The following is a 22,772-nucleotide window of genomic DNA, read 5'->3' as shown; positions in this document are numbered from 1 at the left end:
GCAGTAAACCCTCTTCCCAATGTACTCCAGTAAGGGGATTATTCTCTCCCAGTGTGTCCCTGAGATCGCTACACCACAATATGCACTCTGGGGCTGGCTCCCTCTACCGCAGGAGCATGGCTCCTGGCTCCGCCCATGAGAAAGTCACACACTTAGGAAACCTCTGAGGTTTGGCTCCAAAGGCTGTTTGTAAACCAAACCAAACCAAACCAAACCAAAAAACCCCAAAAAACTGGCACTCTCTGTATTTCCCATTCCCTAGTCCGTGGTCCAGAGAGGTTTTCCTCTTGTGCTAACTAGATGCTGCACTTTCACAACTCCTCTCTCTTTCTCTCCCCTTTGTCCCTCCACACAAAGGGTTCCCTCCCTTCCATGGTTATGCCATTTTGTCTCCCCCAATTCACATACATGCACCTTGATCCGGCCAAACAGTCTTCCTTGAACAGTGGAGATCCTTCTGCCACTCTGCAGATCAATTTTCTGGGTGTCCCAAGTGATCTGAGCTCAATATGGCTGTGTTTGAGGGATGAGGAAAATCTCCGTCCCCCCACTTCTCTGCTATTTTTAAAGGGAAAAACTACATTTTTAAAAGGAAAAACCAATCTTATTTTCCTGTTCTCATCATAGTGACCCACCAAATGTTTGCTGTTTCCTTTACACCCTCCAGCTGTTTTGTGTGTAACCTCTTTGGAATGTGCTGGAGTTATTTCCTGCCACGTGGCTATTTCGAAATATTTCTGTTACTTTACACTTATTTCAGAAAACCTCATATACAGTTGTCCCTTGAACAATGTGGAAGTTAGGGGCTCTGACCCCCTTCCCCCCTAGAGTTGAAAATCTGTATAACTTTTACTCCCCCCAAAACTTAACTGCTAATAGCCTACTGCTGACTGGAAGCCTTACTGATAATATAACTAGTCGATCAACACATATTTTGTATATGTATTATATACTTTATTTAAAAAAAAATATTTATGGGGCGCTTGGGTGGCTCAGTCGGTTGAGCGTCCGGCTTCAGCTCAGGTCATGATCTCACAGTTCGTGAGTTCGAGCCTCGCATCGGGCTCTGTGCTGACAGCTCAGAGTCTGGAGCCTGCTTTGGATTCTGTGTGTCTCTCTCTCTGCCCCTTTCCCACTCATGCTCTGTCTCTCTCTGTCTCTCAAAAAATCAATGTGTTAAAAAATATTTAAAAAAATATGTATTATTTTCAGAGAGAGAGAGACAGAGAGACAGAGCACTGGGGAGGGGAAGGAGAGAGAGAGGGAGAGAATCGCAAGTAGGCTCTGTGCTGTCAGCACAGAGCTCAACACAGGGCTTGATCTCATGAACTGTGAGATCATGACCTGAGCTAAAATCAACTGTCAGACACTTAATTGACTGAGCTACTCAGGTGCCCCAGAAACTGTATTCTTATAAGAAAGTAAGATGGAGAAAAGAAAATGTTATGAAGAAAATCGTAAAGAAGAGAAAATACATTTACAGGACTGAAGTGTAAAAAAGAAATATTCTTATAAATGGACCTGTGCAGTTGAACCCTGTGTTCAAGGGTCAACTGTATTGCAGAAAGAGTTAGTTGCAGCTATGCATGGCAGCGTCATCGTATCTCATGGAGCTCAGTTCCGGTCTCGATTTCTCTATAGTATCTGAATGGCCCCAGAGAAACTCCTGTAACTAAAACTCAGCAACCTCAGCAAAGGCAAGGAGCTGGTGACTATGTGGTCAGAATCCCCTTTTGAGGAAAAATGAAGGAACATCATGTTATACAGTAGACCACAGAATCTCCTATATTTGCAGTTACAAGTACTTGGGTCTTAGGCTTCCTGGACTCTGGTTGGCCTCCTGTGTAAGAGTGGTGCAGTTGGAAATAGCTCCTGGGGCATTAGGCTGGTCACAAAACTCAGGGGGAAGTAAGAACTGGAAGGTGTGTGTGTGTGTGTGCGTGTGTGTGTGTGTGTGTGTGTGTGTGCATGTGTGTGTTTCTGGCTGCCAGCGCTCTCTTCCTTATGCCCCTGGGGAAGGGTTTTCCTATCAGGACTCCATCTTGTTTGTGTGGCCCTGACAAAGTGGTTTGGGGTCTGCTCTTGCCTTCCTCAGCAGCCCTCCTGGATCTTCTCCAAACCTCCAGCCTCAGACCCTCATAAGCGCCCTGTGAATACATTGGTGATGGGTCACCGCCTGCAGGTCACTCCATGGGTGGGTTGGTCAGTGCTGGTCCTCAGTCTCAGGACCCCACAGGCCAGGAGGGTTCTGGTCCCCCCCTCCAACTCCATCCAACAGGAACCCAGTAATCCCCCTTTAGATGGGAGGTGGCAAGTGCCCAGGCTGAGTGTTTTCCTTTCTTCTGAGGACATGACCCCAATGGGCCATGACACACCTATCCTAGTTCTACATGGAAAACCTCTCCTCCTATGGCTATGGTTATGACTGAGGTGAAATCTTACCCTCGGTGTATTCATCATGTTTTCTATTAACTATATTTTCTGATGGTTTGATACCACAAGAGCCTGTGGACCTGGTGAGTAACTGGGTCTCCTAGGGTGAGCTAATTCCTTGAGCTAGCAGTCAACTTGCCTATGAACATGATTTTGATATGTAAACCAGCAAATCCAGAGCCCACACCCCCAGCCACCTCCTTTATCGAACTCTCACACCCCAGTCCAATATTCTCCTTTCCCTAAATCACCCCAAGTCCAGACACTGGACAACTAGGGGCTACCCTTATCACTCAGAGCCCACCAAAATTATTCCAACTTTTCAATCCAAAGTTTTACTCAGCATACTGATCCTGCTTCTCCCGTTCGTTTCCATAAAACCAGAATAAAGACTCTGTTTCATGTTTTCCCCTCATTCTCTCTGCCACTTGACAGCTCCACCAGGAGCTTCCTCATGTGACCCTGAGTGTTATTGTATGTCCCCTCCTCCTGGGACCTGTAGGTAATAAACTCTTCTTTCAAGGACATTGGCTCCATGTCTGCCGTCTCACTGTACCTGATTACAGCAAATCTCAGGTATATTTTAAGACATCTAGTTGAGGGTAAAGGCCAGAGTCATGTGCTCCTCTCAGGTCCAGGGTTTGGTATGTGGAGAGGGTCTTTTGGAGCCAGGGGGGTGTTGGAGATTAATGTTCTTGCGATTGATGTAAAGGTAGGAGAGCGGCAGAGAACCCAACATTACCCTTGAATCTTCACACCAACCACTCAGGCTAGATTGCATTATGCTCTTGGAAGTTTCCCAAGGCTTCCTTTATGGCCCAGCATGTGGCTTATTCTGCCATGTTTCATGTCAGTTAAGTAAATAAATTGGTTAATAACATTTAAAAAAATATACAGAATGCTTCACAAATTTGAGTGTCATCCTTGTTCAGGGGCCATGCTAATCTTCTCTGTATCGTTTCAATTTTATTATATGTGCTGCTGAAGCAAGCACTTGTTACTAACATTGTTTAAATCTAATTCATCTAACTGAATTTTTGTTTCCCTGTTTTAGCTATCACTCAGTGAGATGTGTTAAAATTTCCAGTTGTGATAGTGGATTTGTCCATTTTTCCATTTACTTCTGTCAGTTTTAGGTGTTAATATACTGTACCCAAATCCAATGTGTGGGTTTCCCCCCACACATATTCAAGCAAGTCTCCTACACAAGCTGGGTGTCCTATAAGGTAACTCAACTCTGACACCATCTGCCTGGAGATGGCATCAGATTCCACAGGTTAAGGGCTCAGTCCCACAAGACTGCCCTCTACTTTAGATGCTAATCTCGAGTCCAAGTTGTTACCTGTGCTTCTGACACTCTGGCTATAAGTCAGAGGTTCCCACAACCCCTTCCTTGGGTTCGATTAATTAGCTAGAGTGGCTTACAGAACTCGGGAAACTTGTTTATTCACTACATCACTGGTTTATTACAAAGGATATTAAAGAATAGGAATCGACAGCCAGATGAAGGGATACATGGGGTGAGGCCCCAAACGCAGAGGCTTCTGTCCCCGTGAGGTTTGGGGCACGACACAGTGGCACATGGAGGCATTCCGGTTTACCAACCTGGAATCTCTGAACCTGGTCCTTTGGGGTGTTTCATGGAGGCTTAATTACATGGTCAGGATTAAATTATTGGCCATCGGTGATTGGACTCAGTCTCCAGCCCCTTGTCTTCCCTAGAGGTCAGGGAAGTAGGACTGAAAGTTCTAACCCTCTAATCTCTTGGTGGGTTCTTCTGGCAACCAACCCCCAACCTTAGGTGTTTTCCAAAAGTCATCTCACTAACATAAAAAAGACAGATTTATCATTTTCAACATAGAATATTCCAAGAATTTTCGGAGCTTTGTAGCAGGAGGGACAAAAAGACCAATTAAGATGGGTATAGTAGCATACCCAATTAAGATGGGTATACTAGATTTCTGTTGGTTAATGTTTAAGTTGCCATTTCCCCTAATTTTCTGTATCAATAAACTTTACATGTGTCTCTTTTAAGGTGCATTTGATGGAATTTTTATCTGGCCCGATGTTTGCCTTTCGATTTGGAATATTTCATCTGCTTACATGTAATGGCATTAACATACATAATTTGGCTTAAACATGTCATCCTAATATTTGCTTTATATTTATTTTTATTACATTTATTTCTGCTCTAATTTCCTTTTCCTTTCCTTTCTTTTGAGATAATCAATAAGGCCTAGGTTTGGTTTTCCTCATACCCCTGTAGGCTTGACAAACACAGAGCTTTGTGAATCTGTGACTTGATGTCTTTGGTCACTTTTTAAACTTCCCAACTATCATTTATTTAAATATATCTTCTGTACTGTTGCCTTTCCTTTTTATCTGGGACCAATTGAACATACGTTGTTATTTTCTACGACACCTTCAACTCTTGTCCTTTCTCTTTCAGGATCCTCCATCATTTTGTCTCACCAGGCTTAATGCTGGGTATTTCTTCAGACTAATTGTTTGTTTATAGAATTCTCCATCCAGGTGGGTAACTTGCCTTTGACTCTTGAAACATAGCACCACACAGTCAGGGTAGATTCTGTTATTGCTTTAGAGCTCAGGTTGGAGTAGGGGGGTTATAGACAGTAATTAACTTGTGCCAGGTCACCCAGCCTGGAAATGTCAGAGCAGGAACTAAGATCTCAGAATGGACCGTCTGCCCAACCCTTCTTTGTGTGCTTGTTCTCTCCCGGGCTGAGGATGCTCCCTACCTCTCATCTTCCAGGAAGCAGATCCACAGTGGAGGTTTCCAAACTTTAAGCATGTTGTTGTTATATTTCTTTTTAGATGAAAAAAGTCAACGATATTTCTTCATTACCCATAAAAGTTATCACAGGACTTTTCTCTGTTATTCAGGCCATTGATGTGTTTTCTACCTTGATTTGGTTTTTTTTTTTTTTTTTAGATAAAAAGTGTGTTGTGTTTATTTTTTTTTTTAATTATTTTTATTTATTTATTTATTTATTTATTTATTTTTTAATATATGAAATTTACTGTCAAATTGGTTTCCATACAACACCCAGTGCAGCCGCTCTGGAAAGCAGTGTGGAGGTTCCTCAAAAAATTAAAAATAGACCTACCCTATGACCCAGCAATAGCACTGCTAGGAATTTATCCAAGGGATACAGGAGTACTGATGCATAGGGGCACTTGTACCCCAATGTTTATAGCAGCACTCTCAACAATCGCCAAATTATGGAAAGAGCCTAAATGTCCATCAACTGATGAATGGATAAAGAAATTGTGGTTTATATACACAATGGAATACTACGTGGCAATGAGAAAGAATGAAATATGGCCTTTTGTAGCAACGTGGATGGAACTGGAGAGTGTGATACCTTGATTTGGTTTTAATTTTGTTGTTTTTATACCGTTCTTCCTGATTTCAGAGTACGTTGATAGACATAATTCCTTTCAAAGAGGACCTAGATACCTGGGTGTTTCCCAAGGAAGTATGAAAGCTGATATAAACATGGCATTTCTGGCATTCATCTTCATGAATCCATGAACAAGAGGGAGAAGCAGCAATGAATGATACTTATGTGCAACCCCAAATAAGATAGTGTTAAAAATAAATTCAAGTGAGTAAATTTTAAAGATATTATTGGATTTATTCAACAATCCATGAATTAGGCAGCATGCCATCTAGCAAATGGAAAGAAGTTCCTAAGAGCTGGTCAAAATGGAAGACCTTTATAGGCAGAGAGCAACAGGACAAGGAAATTACTAACAAATAGTGGATTGTTTCAGACAAGGTGACCTTCCTTTTGGGGGATGGCAGGGGCCTATTAAGCAGATTACCTCACTAGTACTGACCAGGAGATGCCAGACTAACTAGTTAAGATTACATTCCTGAGAGAGGCTGAAACTGCAATTAGGTTAGGTATTAAGTCAATAAGGTGACCTGTATTAAGTGTAATCACCTGAAATTAGGTGACACACGTTTATAGCATTAGTGACTCCATTTGGGGCCTGTTGTCTCTTCTTTAACAATGTTAAGTGATCAGTCATCATGGTTGACCTGTACTAGCCAGTGTAATACATAACCCTGTAGTTAACTATATCTTTTTTTTTTTCCTACAACATGACAGAGTGTAGGCATTAATTAATGGTTGAGCAATCTTAATGGTAGTCTTGGTATCCGTGGGGCTAAAGTGTAGAAATCTTTTTTAGAACTCATGGATTTCTTCTTTCTCTCCACTTCCCCACAGCATCCACTAGGCCAACGAACTGTACCATAGGAGGGGCCAGTGGCATTATTAAAGTTTTGTCCATGCTAATGTGGACATATGGAAAGAAAGAATTACTCTATGGAGATAAATGAAGGTGAATGGGCAAGATGGCACCATAGGAGTGGGTTCGAGATCACAGTTCTGGCAAGACGTATGGAATGTGCAGGAGAGACAGGTCAGGGCAGCTGTGATGGTCTTGTGTAGAGGTGCTAGATTATTTTGCTGGGAACAGGTGACATTTGTAATGTGTCCTTTCCTTTCTTTCTTCTTTCTTTCTTTCTTTCTTTCTTTCTTTCTTTCTTTCTTTCTTCTTCTTTCTTCTAGGAGTTATCTGCCTCGGTCACCTAAGGGTAGGTTCAGAGAAATGATGTAAAGGGATAAGAGTAGAGGATGGCTAAAAGCAAAGGTGAAAACTGCACCCAAGGTGATGGAGCAACTTTCCACTGGATGTCTCAGTTTGGCTCAAGATGAGTGCGGGAGATGGAGGTCGAGTCTCTGGAGACTTTATCTGAGGGGCAAGCAGGGTTTTCACGAGATAGAATCTCCTGGAAATGTATAAAAGGAAGATCACGTCTAATATCTTAAGTGTTTATTTGGAAGAGAGGTTTGAATGGAGAGAAAGGGCATTTAATAAATCCCTATTTGGGGGAGCACCTGGGTGGCTAATGTCAGTTGAGTGTCCAACTTTGGCTCAGGTCATGTTCTCACAGTTCACGAGTTCAAACCCTACGTCGGGCTTACTGCTGTCAGCACAGAGCCGGCTTTGGATCCTCTGTCCCCCTCTCTCTGCCCCTGCTCCACTTGAGCATGCTTTCTCTCTCTCTAAAAAAATAAATAAAACAATAAAAATAAAGAAATCCATATTTGGTACAAAATATGAAATTATGTCAATGATCCTTTTTTTAGCACTTTCTTTTCAAGCTCAGTAGGTGGTTGGAAAAGGATCTGTTCTCTAGTCTTAATTCCATGTTGCCACTCTTCTCTCCTATCCTCTCTTTTACCCCCTACATGCCCTATGGAAGAAAGTATGACAATACATGGCTACTGATTTCAATCCTGAGCCATTGCAGTGTACCCTTCACCCCTTTTGATGTATAAGAGAATGGTGAAGCCAGAGGAGTGGGCACAGGGAAGGGGGAGAGCTGGTTCTCCAACACTTTTTCTGTTGCTTCTGCCACCTGTAGTTCCACTATGTGAAAACACAGGCCTAGAACTTTGTCCAGGATGCTGACACTGCCTCTGCATTGAAGGGTGTCAGCTCTAAGATGTGTAACGAGGAGAACCAGAAGGTTTGTGTCGAGGACATTATCTGTACCTAGTCCTGGGGAAGGAGGACAGGTCAGGGGTTAGCTGTCTTCTTTAGAATGAGAGTTCCTAGTGCTTACCCCACCCCTCCTTTCTGTAGATATCTCTTTGTCAGTCATTCTTCTGTATCCTATTCTGTGCGGTATGAGTTGGAGCTAGAAGAAATGGAACATCTAAAGGTAATGCAGACTCAAGGCCCATTGTGTGTTCACACCCAGACCTACCTCTTCTTCCTCCAGCCCCCGATTTCCCTATCCCCACCAGAGCCTCACAGTGGCTCTCTCCATCTCTTTCTGAAGCTGACCATGAACAAACACTATGATGTCTCCCAGCAAATTCTTGACCTCCAGAGGCTCTGCTTTGACCCAGATACAGTTGACAGCAGTAATGCTAGGGCAGGGATCTGCCTGGGAGGGATACTTAAAGGATGACAATGTGGGGAGGGTTTGGTACTGGCCCTGGACCCCTCTCAGCCTTCCTATTGCCTCTTCTCAGATTGTTGAAGACTTGGTGGGCCATGATATTGATATAATCCTGAATTGAAGAAAATGCATGGCTGCTACCCTGAAGATCATTGAAAAGAGTTCCCCCTGATGTGAGGCCTTACGCCCAGTGCTGTTTTTATGGTAGAGGATGGTACGAATGGTGTGGAGGGAAGACTTGTTTCTGAGGCCCTAGATAGTAACTGTCACTCTAACTCCTTCTCACAAAAAGCTGTTGTCCTTGAACTGGAGCAACAACAAACTGTACAGGCTGGATGGCCTGTCTGACATTATACAGATGGTCCCCACAGTCAAGATCCTTCTGAAGCTCTCCAAGAATGAGGTGGGAAGAGGGAGGCAGATCAAAGTTGGGGTTGACGGTGGGTGGTAGTGTATATCAGTGATGACAGGAGGCAGGAGAAGGTACCTGTGTGGAAAAGTGGGGGCTGGAGGTGCAGGGGCCCACATGTCTCTCTTTCCCTGGGACTCGTTTCCAGCTTCCTCCCCATATTTTTCAGCAGATGTCAGCCTGAGAGTTGGACAAAGTGAGGGAGCTGTGGCTAGAAGAGAATCCGTGACACCTTTCCTGGGGACCTCTGCCCCTGGGAGCATGAGCTACCTGACAGTGCCCATCTGCAGGAGGCAGCAGCTATGAGGAGGACCATGTGCCCTGCCTTCTCTACTCTCTCTGTCTCTCACCTGTGCTTAGAGGTCTCCTTTCCTTCCTGTGACCTGCTTACCTGTTTTCCTGGTCTGGAGTCTGTTTCTTACCTTTCTGCACTTAGCTTTCCCTAACACACTGCTATGTTCTGACTGTTTGTGTCCCCCACCTCACCGCATTCATTTGTTGAAATCCTGACACCCAAAGATGATGGTATCAAGAGGTGGTTTTTTGGGAGGTGCTTAGGTCATGAGGGTGCAACCTTCCTGAATGGAATGAGTACCATTATATAAAAGGCTCCAGAGAGATCCCTAACACCTTGTACCATGTGAGGACACAGCAAAACGATGCCAGGAATGAACCAGGAAGAGGGCCCTCACAAGAAAGCGACCATGCTGGTGACTTGATCTAGACCTTCCAGCCTACAAAGTGGATAGCAGAAAATTACTGTCATTTATCAGATACCAACTTGGCAGTATTTTGTTATAGCAGACTGAGCAGACTAAGACACATGCCTTCCCATGAGTGTGTTCCAGGAAGCAGGGCTCCATCTCCTCTCCAGAACCAGAGTGACCACTTTGGGCCAGGTGCTGGTGCCTTGGACTGAGAAGGGCCCTCAACCCCCGGGCTTCATGCTGAGACAGGCCTTCCTACTCCCTGCTGAGATAGTGCTTCCCTCCCTTGTTCTGAGAGGGACCCTCTTTTCCTTGAACCAAATGTGTCCCCTCCTCCAATTCCAGGATGCCATGGTGGCTTTTCCTGCCCATGCTGAGGGCTGAGGTCCTGGGGGGCCGCCATCATGACATCCGTTCCTCTGACCCAATGCCAGGAGCTGGGCCCTCCTTGAGACAAACCAAGGTTCCCTGAGTCAGGGGGCCAGAAGTGGGAGACTGCCAGGGAGCAGAGGACTTCCTGAGGCAGGAATGGAAGTCAGAGAGCAGAGGTGTTTGAGGAGACAGATGGAGAAGCTTCTCAGAGGCACTGTTCCCTCCCCACCCCCACACATGTCACATCATCGAAACCGGCCCTTCAGAGGATCCATGGGTAGCCCGACAACGAATATAATCCCTCAGGCAAGGAACAGACTGAGACAGACACAGGTGCACTGGGGCCATCAGGAGGGAAGGCGGTGATCATAAGAGGGGACCGCAGACCCTCAGCTTCATGCTCACCTGGGACTTGACCCTCTACTCCTTCTGCGGATGGTTGCCTGCCCCTGTGGCTGCCTCGTTCCCCATGCCCAGCTCAGACTGAGTTCACACAGGTGACAAACCTTCAACCAGCACCCATCCAGTGGGCCCCCAGCCCAACACCTGCATGTTTTTCATTCCTACCTTGGGTGCCAGGGTGTTAGGGAAACAGGCTGTGGGGTTTGATGGCTCTCACCCTAAATCCTTACCTTTCAAACCTGGGCCTATTACCTAACCTCTCATTTTCCTCATTTGCAGAAGGGGCCCAATAATATCCATCTCTTGGGCAGCTGTGAAAATTGAATCAAATGAACTTGTGAAGTGGCTGTCACAGAGTCTGCACATAGTAACACTCCTGTCACTGAGGGCGGATCGCTCCTATTGTTGCTCTCCCAATTCCTGACACCTCGATTCCCAGGAACTTTTGTCCCCTTCAGCATGAGTATCATGTAAGATCCTGACTGGGGAATGCTGTGTGAGTGTGTCAAGCATGTGCAACTCTAAGGGGGTATTGTTGTTTGTTGTTGAAGTGGAAAGAAATTCTCAGGGTTCTGTTCATAACCTATTTTCCCTCTCCCCCCACCAAGTGTCATTGACATATAAGTGACATTCAACCACATTCACTTATTGTTCCTTGTATCTGTACCTTCACCCAGACTTTCACTGCCACCCCTGTCAGCAATTCCAGGTGAGTGCTGTGTTTTGGGTGGCACTCCCAGCCCAGCCTTGGTCCAGGGGTGTGGGAATGTGGTTGTGTAACCCTTGGGATTTTCTCAATATTGCAGAAAGCCAACAGGTAGATCCAAGGAGTCTAGCCTAGTGGTAAGGGCATGGGTTCTGGAATCAGAATATGGGTTTTCTTCCAGACCCCAACACCCACTAGCTTTGCGACCTTGGTCAAGTCATAGGACTCCTCTGTGACCCAGTGTCTTCCTCTGAAAGTGAGGATTATACAGTCCTCTCCTTGGGCTGTTTTACAGACTAAATGAGAGTATAAAACCATCTCTGAGGTGCGGTTAAGCCTCCTAATCTAGCGAAACTGGTAGATAATCTCTCCAAAGGTGGTCTCTGTGGCAGGGGTAGAGGTATCAGCCAAGCAATCTGGGGGGGGGGGAGCAGGCACAGTAGGGGTATGGAAGGAATGTAGTTGCTGAGTGGCAGTGGAAGCAGGGCCGTTGTTGAGGGAGTGGGGCTGCCTATGTGTCCAGCTGTGCCAGGGCTCATGTTCGCCCAGTGTATGCATCGTGAATGATAACTCTGCTTGTGAGGGACGTCAGCCCTAAGGAGACCCAGAATACATTCTCTATCCCAGTTCCCACACCTTCCTGAAGCTTCTTGACCACCTTCTCTCAGGAGCAGCAGGAATGATGCCCTTTTTCACCACCCAGTCTGGGATGAACCTCCAGTGGTCTAAGAAGTGAGTGGTCAGGCGGCATGTAGATAGGAGCTGGCAGGAGCCAAGAAGGGAATAATGGGAACTTGCAGGTAATTGTTTTGCTTGGTTATTTCACTCATTGTCACCCTGAATGTTCCTGTCTCCATACACACTAAATTACCTAGTTGTTTTGAACAGGTTTACATTACTGTTATGAATTCTGTGGGCCTCATTCCTTTATTGACAGATGTTTTGGTTTCAGGAGTTTTCCCAGTACACACTGACACAGGGCTCATTCTACTGCATATGTTGCAGTAAGTGTGGAGCCATATTTTCCTTGCATAGATTGGGAAATGGCAGCCCTAATGGATGTCATTTGACTTTTCTCTACCCCAGGGGACTTTGTGACAACCACTGGGACCACACTGGTTCTCACTTGGCCCAAGGTGAGGTCCAGGTATTCAGGCCAAGGGAGTGGAGACTGGGTGACCTGGGGATGAGACTCAGGGCTCATGGCTCTGCTGATCTCCCACCTTCCTCCCTTTACTTCCTCCAGGCCAAGCACACGATTCCAGAGGAGGCCCTCACCCAGGCTGATTCAGGATGCTGAGAACACAGCCCTGACAAGAAACTCTTGGATGTGGTCATCTTTGTTGTGTTTCTCCTCCAGTCTAAGTATAACCCTGTGAAGGAGCAGGAGGCCTGCTTGGGGTTGGGAAGCCAACAGTTAACTGACACTAATCCACCCAAAGGACTAGTTGTTCTGCATATTTGTCTCACTCAGAATTCCTGATTCTTTTGATAATAAAGAATGATGTTGCCTATTATGTCAAATCCCTGCAAAATCCATTTTGATGCAGGCATTTTTGTACTACAGGCCAAGGTAAAGTCAGAGAGGGTCAGAGACTCCTTGAGAACAGCAGGGTAGGGTCTCAAATCCTGGACCCCCTAAATCCCAGGCTGTGTGTGTGCTCCCCAGGGCCACGCAGCTGTCGAGGTGGGGAATGTTACCCTGGTAAACCTGGAGATGGTATTCTGTGCCCATAGCATATGACTAAAATGTTTTTATACAGGGAACAGTATAATTGCTTAGCCATACAAATGAACTTAGATACCTTTTGCGGGGCGGGAGGGAAATGGCATTAAAGAGCACATGAAAACCTGGGAACTACAAATTACCCATATACATGGATGACATAGGATAAATGTCCTTGATATCGAAAGAAATCAGTAAAGAGATCATAAATTGATATTAACCTAGAATTGTTATTAAAAGCAATAGAAGTCTCCAAACAATCTATGAAAAGCTATACAACCACAAACTATAAAAATGTAACTGCAAACATTAGATGAGATACTAAATGAGAAAAGAAAGCTGAAGATTGTTATTTTCAGGAAAATACACACACACACACACACACACACACACACACACACAGAGAGAGAGAGAGAAAGAGAGAGAGAGAGGAGTCTATATCGATAGGTTGTGTATAGGAAATGTATAAAGTCATTACTTATAAAAGTCAGGTCAGGTATACACATGTGGAGATGACCTATCTCTGAGAGGTAGGCATTTCTGTCTTTACCTCAGAGTCCCCTCCACTCCTTTGCTGGTGTGCAGGGCAACTTTCAGAGACTGCAGGGTTTGAAACTCATTTGTATGGGGAAAATTCTTCAGGGTTAGTTATGGGAGGTTCTACAGGTAGACCTTCCTTGATAACCCAGGAGAAAAGGGAAAAGAGATGGGTTTAGATGGAGGGTGAATGTTGGTGGCCCTTGAAGGGGGAGGGAGCTGATGAGGACTTAGCCCTTTAGCCCCATAGCTCCAGGGCAGCCCTCAGGTTGTGGCTGTCTTCAGTTGAAAACCAAGAGTGCTCTTGGGTCAGAACCTTCCCAGGGTCATGAGAGGATGGGCACAGGAAATGTTACTCAAAGAGCCTTGTGCTTCTCTACTTCACTTTTATTCTCTGTCTTGACTTTCTGTATTCCCCACCCTCAGCTGAGTTCATCTGTAACTTTGTACTGTCTGGCAGTTAATCCCCACTTCTATCATTCACACTTTGGCTGGGTGGTAGGAATAATTAAAGCAAGTATATTAACAACAATAATAAAAGATACCAACAATTATAGCACATATAGTAGATAAATTACTTGGTCAAGATCATGGAAATACTGGTTCCCAGCATCAAATCCAGGTCTTTCTGACCCAAAAGCCCCTGCCCTAACCCCTGTGTATACATTGAGTGTTCTTCTGTGTTAGGCTGGAGGCCAGCACAGGGGAGGGAAGTCACCTAAGGTCCTGTGGTCAGTGATGGGTCTGGCAACTGGGACACATGCTTGATGACTCCCATCTTCTATAGTTGACCTGTTACTATTATTATTTCTTCCATATTATTTCTTCTTCCTGAGGGCTCAGTAAAAAATTGTTTCATCCATGTCAAAGTAGAAGGAAACTAAGGAGACAGGAAAGCATGAAAGGAATAGGAAATGATGAAATGGGACCAAAGTTCACTTCTTGCTGCTACATTTCCAAATAATGTTTCAAATCTTCTACTTTATGGGCAGAGGAGGCAGTGTGGTCCAGAAGTAATATACCTCAAGTCCTGCTACATGCCAGACATTCTTTGAGGTTTTCTCCCTTTCTTCTTACAAGTCTGGAAGTAGGCACCCTTAGTCCCATTTTACAGATGACCAACCTCAGACTCGCAGAGCTGTGTAAATGTTCCAGAATCAAACATCTACCCTTTGCCATCTGCACAGGCCAACCAGAAGTCTCCCATTTGGGTGATGGATTTTGAGGGCTTAAGGACTGATAGTGGGAAACTCTCCTGATATAGAAACTGGGTGGTGTCACGTCCTCATTTGGCATGAAGATGATGGTGGGGATGAAATCCTGCACCATGAGTCATGAGCCAAGAGGCCTGGGTATGGGGGTCACATAGACCGGCTGATTCTTGGGGTGCTGAATTGGACCAGGAAGCAGCACAAATGGTTGCCTTTTGGAAAGGGAAACCCGAACTATAGGATATTAACATGGACAACTACTATATGAAAGGTGTTTTATAGTTCATCTCATTGAATCCCAACTACTCTATGCGAGACCAATACTTACCAATGATCAGGGAACAGACATTAAAAGTTAAGTAACAAAATCCAAGAAACAGTATTGTAATTAAATTCTTTAATACACAAAGATTAGGTTCTTCCCTGTTTGTCCTATGAGCCATCATTCCACATCTCGGAAGGCATTATTATTCACTTGTTCTTGTTCAAACAGTGCACGGAAATACTTTAAAATATGAAAACTCATTAAAAATAATCAAATGTTGTCTGCATAGCAAACATTAAAAGGCATGTGAAAAGCTGGGGGAGATCATTTCTAACCTACCTTCAGACACTTGTTTACGTATTCAATGTACAAAATATTCTTAAACAATAGAGATAGATCAATGATATCAAGAGTGGATGCACATAAGAAGGAACATAAATTCCTAATAATCACGTGAAAACATGCTACTCTAAATAAGTAAATAAATAGAAAATAAACCATATCAAGTGAAACAGGGATATCACAATGTATAAAGCAAAATATGACCCCATTTCTGCAAAAAGTATATATCAACATAGGTGAATAGGTATGAGTGTGATTAAATACATTAGTGCAATACATACAGAGAAAAATTTGGGAAATAGGCACCGCTAAGTTAACAGAGACTATCTTTGTGTTACAGTGGGCAAAAGGTAGGGACAGAAGGGAGCGACATAACAATTTCAGCTTTTAAATATGCATTTTATATGTTTCTCCTATGTGTCAGACAAACAGAAGTATTAATTGGCAATCTGACAAAGTATGGGGATGAAGTTTTGCGAAACAGGCATATCAGCAACGGAGTCACAAGATAATACTGTAGCTATATGTTTATTTAGCAACTTAGAAACCTGTTCATATCCTGTAGAATGCAAATAGTATGCTAAATAGATGTCTATGATAATTCACTGTGTATGCATTGTTGGGGAGAGAGATATGTTTATTTTATAAATTTTCATTTTTATAGTGTCTGAAATATGGAAACATTGAATAAAATATCAAAAGCATAAAATAATTGCGAGGTGATTACAAATATGATACATATTCATGGCCTTGGAAGCAGATCAAAACAATTTATTTGACAGTTTTCTGTATGCATATGTGTTTGTGTATGTTTCTTTGTTTCAAACTTCTTCACACCAATTATTCATACACTAAGTCATGCAACTTTCTACTTAGTTCACTGAGGGGCTGCATTTCCAGACCAGAGCTTGAGGATCCCAGGATGGGAATGAAAGTAGAAGGATTGGTGCCAGTGTGTAGAAAAGTCTAGAAATCTTGGCCTATGTTATGATATCTATTCACCTTCCTCCCTCACCACCAATACCACAGCCCTTTCCATCCCCTATCCTTTGCCAATCTCCATAGTTGAGACTTTCACACCTGCATTGCTGACTCCAGTCATCAGGTAGCACTGTTCTCCATTTTCTAAAGCTCCCCTCCCCTGCCACCCTGGGTCCTTTTTATAAACAGAAACAAAATGTTTCTTCAAAGCACATTACAGAATGACAAGTACAGTATGATACAAATTCTTTTTTTAATAATAAATTACCTCACTTTATTTATTTTTTCCCAATATATGAAATTTATTGTCAAATTGGGTTCCATACAACACCCAGTGCTCATCCCAAAAGGTGCCCTCCTCAATACCCATCCCCCACCCTCCCCTCCCTCCCACCCCCATCAACTCTCAGTTTGTTCTCAGTTTTTAACAGTCTCTTATGCTTTGACTCTCTCCCACTCTAACCTCTTTTTTTTTCCTTCCCCTCCCCCATGGGTTTCTGTTAAGTTTCTCAGGATCCACATAAGAGTGAAACCATATGGTATCTGTCTTTCTCTGTATGGCTTATTTCACTTAGCATCACACTCTCCACAAATTCTTTATGAAAACTTTATATGTGCATAAAAAGACCAAAAGGACACATGCATAGTTTCGCTTCCTGTTTATGCCTACATCTACATCTAATTAATTAATTAATTAACCAATTAATTAATTAATTAATTCTATATTGGGTGTCTACTATGTGCCAGACACTATCAGTCTAAGACTACATCTGCATCGCAACCTTACCTCTCTTCATCTCCAGACCTGCATTGTTGGAAATGCCCACAGGAAGCAGCATGGATGTTAGTGCCCACCACATAAGGTATGACCTCCATTCCAAGCAAGATCAGTACAAGCTTGACCCCCGAGTCCTAGAAACCAGCATCCAAATGGGAAATTATAGGGTTGAGTGGGAGAGGTTGTAACTTGACAAAAGTTGCCACCTTACAACTCACACATCTGTACTCTTGCATAGGACTAGCAGACTATTACTTTCTCCTGATTAAACCTCACTCATAGAGAGTAAAGGATGAGTTGGAGGGTTTACTTCCCCTTTAGTCCTTTGCTCTGTTAGAATGGTACATTTTGGAATTGGCTTTATGTCTGTCACATACCTAGGAGGGTGGTTCCACCCATTTAGTCATCTGACAGGTCGATCTGAGGTGACATGGAGTTTCTGCTTCATGTAAGACCTTCTCTGTCAGTTATGGGGGTCTGGATCCATATCCACGGAACACAGAAAATAATAGATACCAAGTTCTCAAAGACAAGCACAGGACAAAGATTCTGGTCTGAACGTCTAACTCTCCTGATTTAGTAAAATGGTTTTTACAGATTTCTCACATGATGGTTCCTCAGAGTTCCTCTTACACCTGACACTCATGTGACTCTTTTCCATCTCCTCTCCCTCCTGTCCACAAAGGCACACACACAGTGAAATTCCTCTATAAGCTAGCAGTGAAGAAAACTTTTTAAAATACGATTTCAAATCCAGAAGCAATAAGAGAAAACAGTGATACACTTGATTTCATTAAAAGTTGCACAGGAGAAAAAAAAGTTAGAGAGGGAGGGAGCCAAACCATAAGAGACTCTTAATAACTGAGAATAGGGGAGAAGGTGGTGGCACAGGAGGATACTGGGCTCACCACGTCCTGCTGATCACTTAGATTCCACCCACATCTGCCTAAATAACCCAGAAAACTGCCAGAAGACTAGCAGAAAGGACTCTCCAGAGCCAAGTGTACACAAGAGGCCCACAGAAGAGGGTAGGAAGGGCAGAGAGGTGTTGCGCGCTACACAGACTGGCGGGAGGGAGCCAGGGAGTGGAGGGGCAGCCCGCCAGGCAAGGCAGAGCCCCCAAAGTCTGGCTTGCAAAAGTGGAGGGGCCAGACTCTGTGAGTTCTTACGGCCAGCAGGGCTTAACATCTGGAATGTTAAAAGACAACAGCTCTGCTCGGAGAGCGGGAGGGTGAGAAGAAACCGGGAGGGAGAGGTGTTGAGCCCCAGAAGACAGAGCTCAGCTGGGCGGGGAACAAAGGCATTGGCCAGCACCATCTCCCTCTCTTATCCCCCTGCTGAAATCCCAAAGGGAACCAGTTCCTGTCACTGAACTTGGTTGCACCATGAAAACACCCAGCACTATGCCTCTGTGGATCCATCCCTCTGACGGATCTGCCTCCATCCTGGTGCTGAAGGGCCCCTCCCACAGGGGACCACTGATGGCAAAGTGAGCTAAGCCTGTCCCTCATGCCCCTGTGCACCTTTCGGATCCACCCTGGCTAATAGGCCAGACTGCACCAAAGCAGCACCACAAGCCTGGCAGTGTGCAAGTAGCCCAGATGGGGCCACATCATTACACAGTAATTCCTGCCCCTAGGAGAGGGGAAGTGAAGGTACACATCAGTCTGTGGCCCAGCAGTGGGCTGGGGACAGACATCTGGTGTGACTGCGGCCACACCCACCGACACAAGTTACTCCAGAGAGCACAGGGGAAGTGCCCCGCAGTTCTGAGACACTCCAAGGACTGTCCAAAGTGATGAAACGGAAGAATTCTCCTCAAAAGAAACTCCAGGAAGTAGTGACAGCTAACAAATTGATCAAAAATGATTTAAGCCCTATAACGAACCATGAATTTAGAAAAATAGTCACAAAATTAATCGCTGGGATTGAAATAAGTATATAGGACAGCAGAGTATCTATTACTACAGATATCAAGGGACTAGGAAACAGTCATGAGGAGCTGAAAAATGCTATAAATGAGGTGCAGAATAAAATTGAGGCGAGGGGAAGATGGGGTCGTAGGAGGACGCTGAGATCACAGCGTCCTGCGGATCACTTAGACTCCACCCACACCTGCCTAAATAACCCAGAAAATCACCAGAAGACTAGCAGAATGGATTCCCAGAGGCAAGCATAGATGAGAGGTCCAAGGAAGAAGGTAGGAAGGGTGGAGAGGCAGTGCACACTACACGGACTGGCGGGAGGGAGCTGAGGCAGACGGGCAGCCTGCCGGCCAAGCAGAGACCCCGAGTCTGGCTTGCAAAAGCGGAGGGGCCGGACAGAGTGTGTTCTGAGAGCAAGCGGGACTTAACATCTGGAAGGTTATAAGTTAACAGCTCTGCTCAGAGAACGGGAGGGCTGGAGGACAACGGGAGGGAGAGTTTTTGAGCCCCTGACGACAGAGCGCAGCTTGGCGGGGAACAAAGGCACTCGCCAGCTCCATCTCCCTCACCCATCCCCCAGCCAAAATCCCAAAGGGAACCAGTTCCTGCCGAGGAACTTGGTTGCACCACGCAAACACCGAACACTGTGCTTCTGTGGATCCATCCCTCCGACGGGTCTGACTCCCTCCCGGTGCCACAGGGCCGGCCCCTCCCGAAGCGGATCTCCGAAGGAAAAGCGAGCTGAGCCTGCCCCTCCCGCCCCCGTGCACCTTGCTGATCCACCCCAGCTAATACGCCAGATCCCCAGAACCACAAGCCTGGCAGTGTGCAAGTAGCCCAGACAGGCCACGCCACCCCACACTGAATCCCGCCCCTAGGAGAGGGGAAGAGAAGGCACACACCAGTCTGACTGTGGCCCCAGCTGTGGGCTGGGGGCAGACACCAGGTCTGACTGGGGCCCCGCCCACCAACAGAAGTTATTCAAGACAGCACAGGGGAAGTGCCATGCAGTCCCGCACCACTCCAGGGACTATCCAAAATGACAAAACAGGAGAATTCCCCTCAAAAAAACGTCCCGGAAATAATGACAGCTAATGAACTGATCAAAAACGACTTAAAGAATATAACAGAAAGTGATTTTAGAATAATAGTCATAAAATTAATCGCTGGGCCTGAAAACAGCATAAAGAACAGCAGAGAATCTATTGCTACAGAGATCAAGGGACTAAGGAACAGCCAGGAGGAGCTAAAAAATGCTATTAATGATCTGCAACATAAAATGGAGACAACCACGGCTCAGACTGAATAGGCAGAGGAGAGAATGGGTGAACTAGAAGATAAAATTATGGAAAAAGAAGAAGGTGAGAAAAAGAGAGATAAAATTCCAGGAGTATGAGGGGAAAATTAGAGAATTAAGTGATGCACTAAAGAGAATAATCTACGCATAATTGGTATTCCAGAGGAGAAAGAGAGAGGGAAAGGTGCTGAAGGTGTACTTGAAGAAATAATAGCTGAGAACTTCCCTGATCTGGGGAAAGAAAAAGACATTGAAGTCCAAGAGGCACAGAGAACTCCCTTCAGACGTAACTTGAATCGATCTGCACAACATATCATAGTGAAACTGGCAAAATACAAGGATAAAGAGAAAATTCTGAAAGCAGCTAGGGATAAACGTGCTCTAACATATACAGGGAGACCTATAAGACTCGTGACCGATCTCTCTACTGAAACTCAGCAGGCCAGAAAGGAATGGCAGGAGATCTTCAATGTGATGAACAGAAAAAAAAATATGCAGCCGAGAATCCTTTATCCAGCAAGTCTGTCATTTAGAATAGAAGGAGAGATAAACGTCTTCCCAAACACACAAAAACTGAAGGAATTCATCACCACTAAACCATCCCTACAAGAGATTCTAAGGGGGATCCTGTGAGACAAAGTACCGGAGACATTGCTACAAGCATGAAACCTACGGACATCACATTGACTCTAAACCCATATCTCTCTATAATAACACTGAATGTAAATGGACTAAATGCGCCAACCAAAAGACATAGGGTATCAGAATGGATAAAAAACAAGACCCAACTATTGGCTGTGCACAAGAGACTCATTATAGACCTGAGGACACCTTCAGATTGAGAGTGAGGGGATGGAGAACTATTTATCATGCTACTGGAAGACAAAAGAAAGCTGGAGTAGCCATACTTATATCAGACAAACTAGACTTTCAGTCAAAGACTGTAACAAGAGGTGAAGAAAGGCATTATATAATAATCACAGGGTCTATCCATCAGGAAGAGCTAACAATTATAAATGTCTGTGTGCTGAATATGGGAGCCCCCAAATACATAAAACAATTACTGACCAACATAAGCAGCCTTATTGATAAGAATGTGGTAATCACAGGGGAGTTTAACACTCCACTTACAGCAATGGATAGATCATCTAGACACTCGGTCAATAAAGAAACAAGGGCCCTGAATGATACATTGGATACGATGGACTTGACAGATATATTTAGAACTCTGCATCCCAAAGCAACAGAATATACTTTCTTCTCGAGTGCACACGGAACATTCTCCAAGATAGATCACCTACTGGGTCACAAAACAGTCCTTCATAAGTAGAAAAGAATTGATATCATACCATGCATACTTTCAGACCACAATGCTATGAAGCTTGAAGTCAACCACAGGAAAAAGTCTGGAAACCCTCCAAAAGCATGGAGGTTAAAGAACACCCTACTAAAGAATGAGTGGGTCAACCAGGCAATTAGAGAAGAAATTTAAAAATATATGGAAACAAACGAAAATGAAAATACAACAATCCAAACGCTTTGGGACGCAGCGAAGGCAGTCCTGAGAGGAAAATACATTGCAATCCAGGCCTATCTCAAGAAACAAGAAAAATCCCAAATACAAAATCTAACAGCACACCTAAAGGAAATAGAAGCAGAACAGCAAAGGCAGCCTAAACCCAGCAGAAGAAGAGAAATGATAAAGATCAGAGCAGAAATAAACAATATAGAATCTAAAAAAACTGTAGAGCAGATCAACGAAACCAAGAGTTGGTTTCTTGAAAAAAGAAACAGAATTGATACACCTCTATACAGGCTTCTCAGAAAGAAACAGGAGATGACCCAAATAGATAAACTCAAGAATGAAAATGGAATTATTACAACGAATCCCTCAGAGATAAAAGCAATTATCAGGGAATACTATGAAAAATTATATGCCAACAAACTGGACAACCTGGAAGAAATGGACAAATTCCTAAACACCCACACTCTTCCAAAACTCAATCAGGAGGAAATAGAAAGCTTGAACAGACCCATCACCAGCGAAGAAATTGAATCAGTCATCAAAAATCTCCCAACAAATAAGAGTCCAGGACCAGATGGCTTCCCAGGGGAGTTCTACCAGACGTTTAAAGCAGAGTTAATACCTATCCTTCTCAAGCTATTCCAAAAAAATAGAAAGGGAAGGAAAACTTCCAGACTCATTCTATGAAGCCAGTATTACTTTGATTCCTAAACCAGACAGAGACCCAGTAAAAAAAGAGAACTACAGGCCAATATCCCTGATGAATATGGATGCAAAAATTCTCAATAGGATACTAGCAAATCGAATTCAACAGCATATAAAAAGAATTATTCACCATGATCAAGTGGGGTTCATTCATGGGCTTCAGGGCTGGTTCAGTAGTCGCAAATCAATCAACGTGATACATCACATTAATAAAAGAAAAGATAAGAACTTTATAATACTGTCAATCGATGCAGAAAAGGCATTTGACAAAATTCAGCACGCTTTATTCATAAAAACCCTCGAGAAAGTCGGGATAGAAGGAACATACTTACACATCATAAAAGCCATTTATGAAAAGCCCACAGCTAACATCATCCTCAATGGGGAACAACTGAGAGCTTTCCCCCTGACATCAGGAACACGACAGGGATGTCCACTCCCACT

At 44.2% G+C, this 22,772-nt stretch overlaps 1 non-coding gene across 1 annotated transcript; it reads right to left on the bottom strand.

Moving 5' to 3' along the window:
* Positions 1 to 3,320: 3,320 nt before the first annotated feature.
* On the bottom strand, positions 3,321 to 3,427 carry LOC131503252 (U6 spliceosomal RNA). Its single transcript, XR_009257357.1, has one exon. It is a non-coding gene; the product is annotated as a U6 spliceosomal RNA (small nuclear RNA).
* Between the last annotated feature and the right edge of the window lie 19,345 nt (positions 3,428 to 22,772).

This window comes from Neofelis nebulosa, chromosome X (genome assembly GCF_028018385.1).
Source record: "Neofelis nebulosa isolate mNeoNeb1 chromosome X, mNeoNeb1.pri, whole genome shotgun sequence".
NCBI lineage: Eukaryota > Metazoa > Chordata > Mammalia > Carnivora > Felidae > Neofelis > Neofelis nebulosa.
The sequence above is the reverse complement of the archived record's forward strand: the minus strand, read 5'-3'. Positions and strand labels throughout refer to the sequence as shown.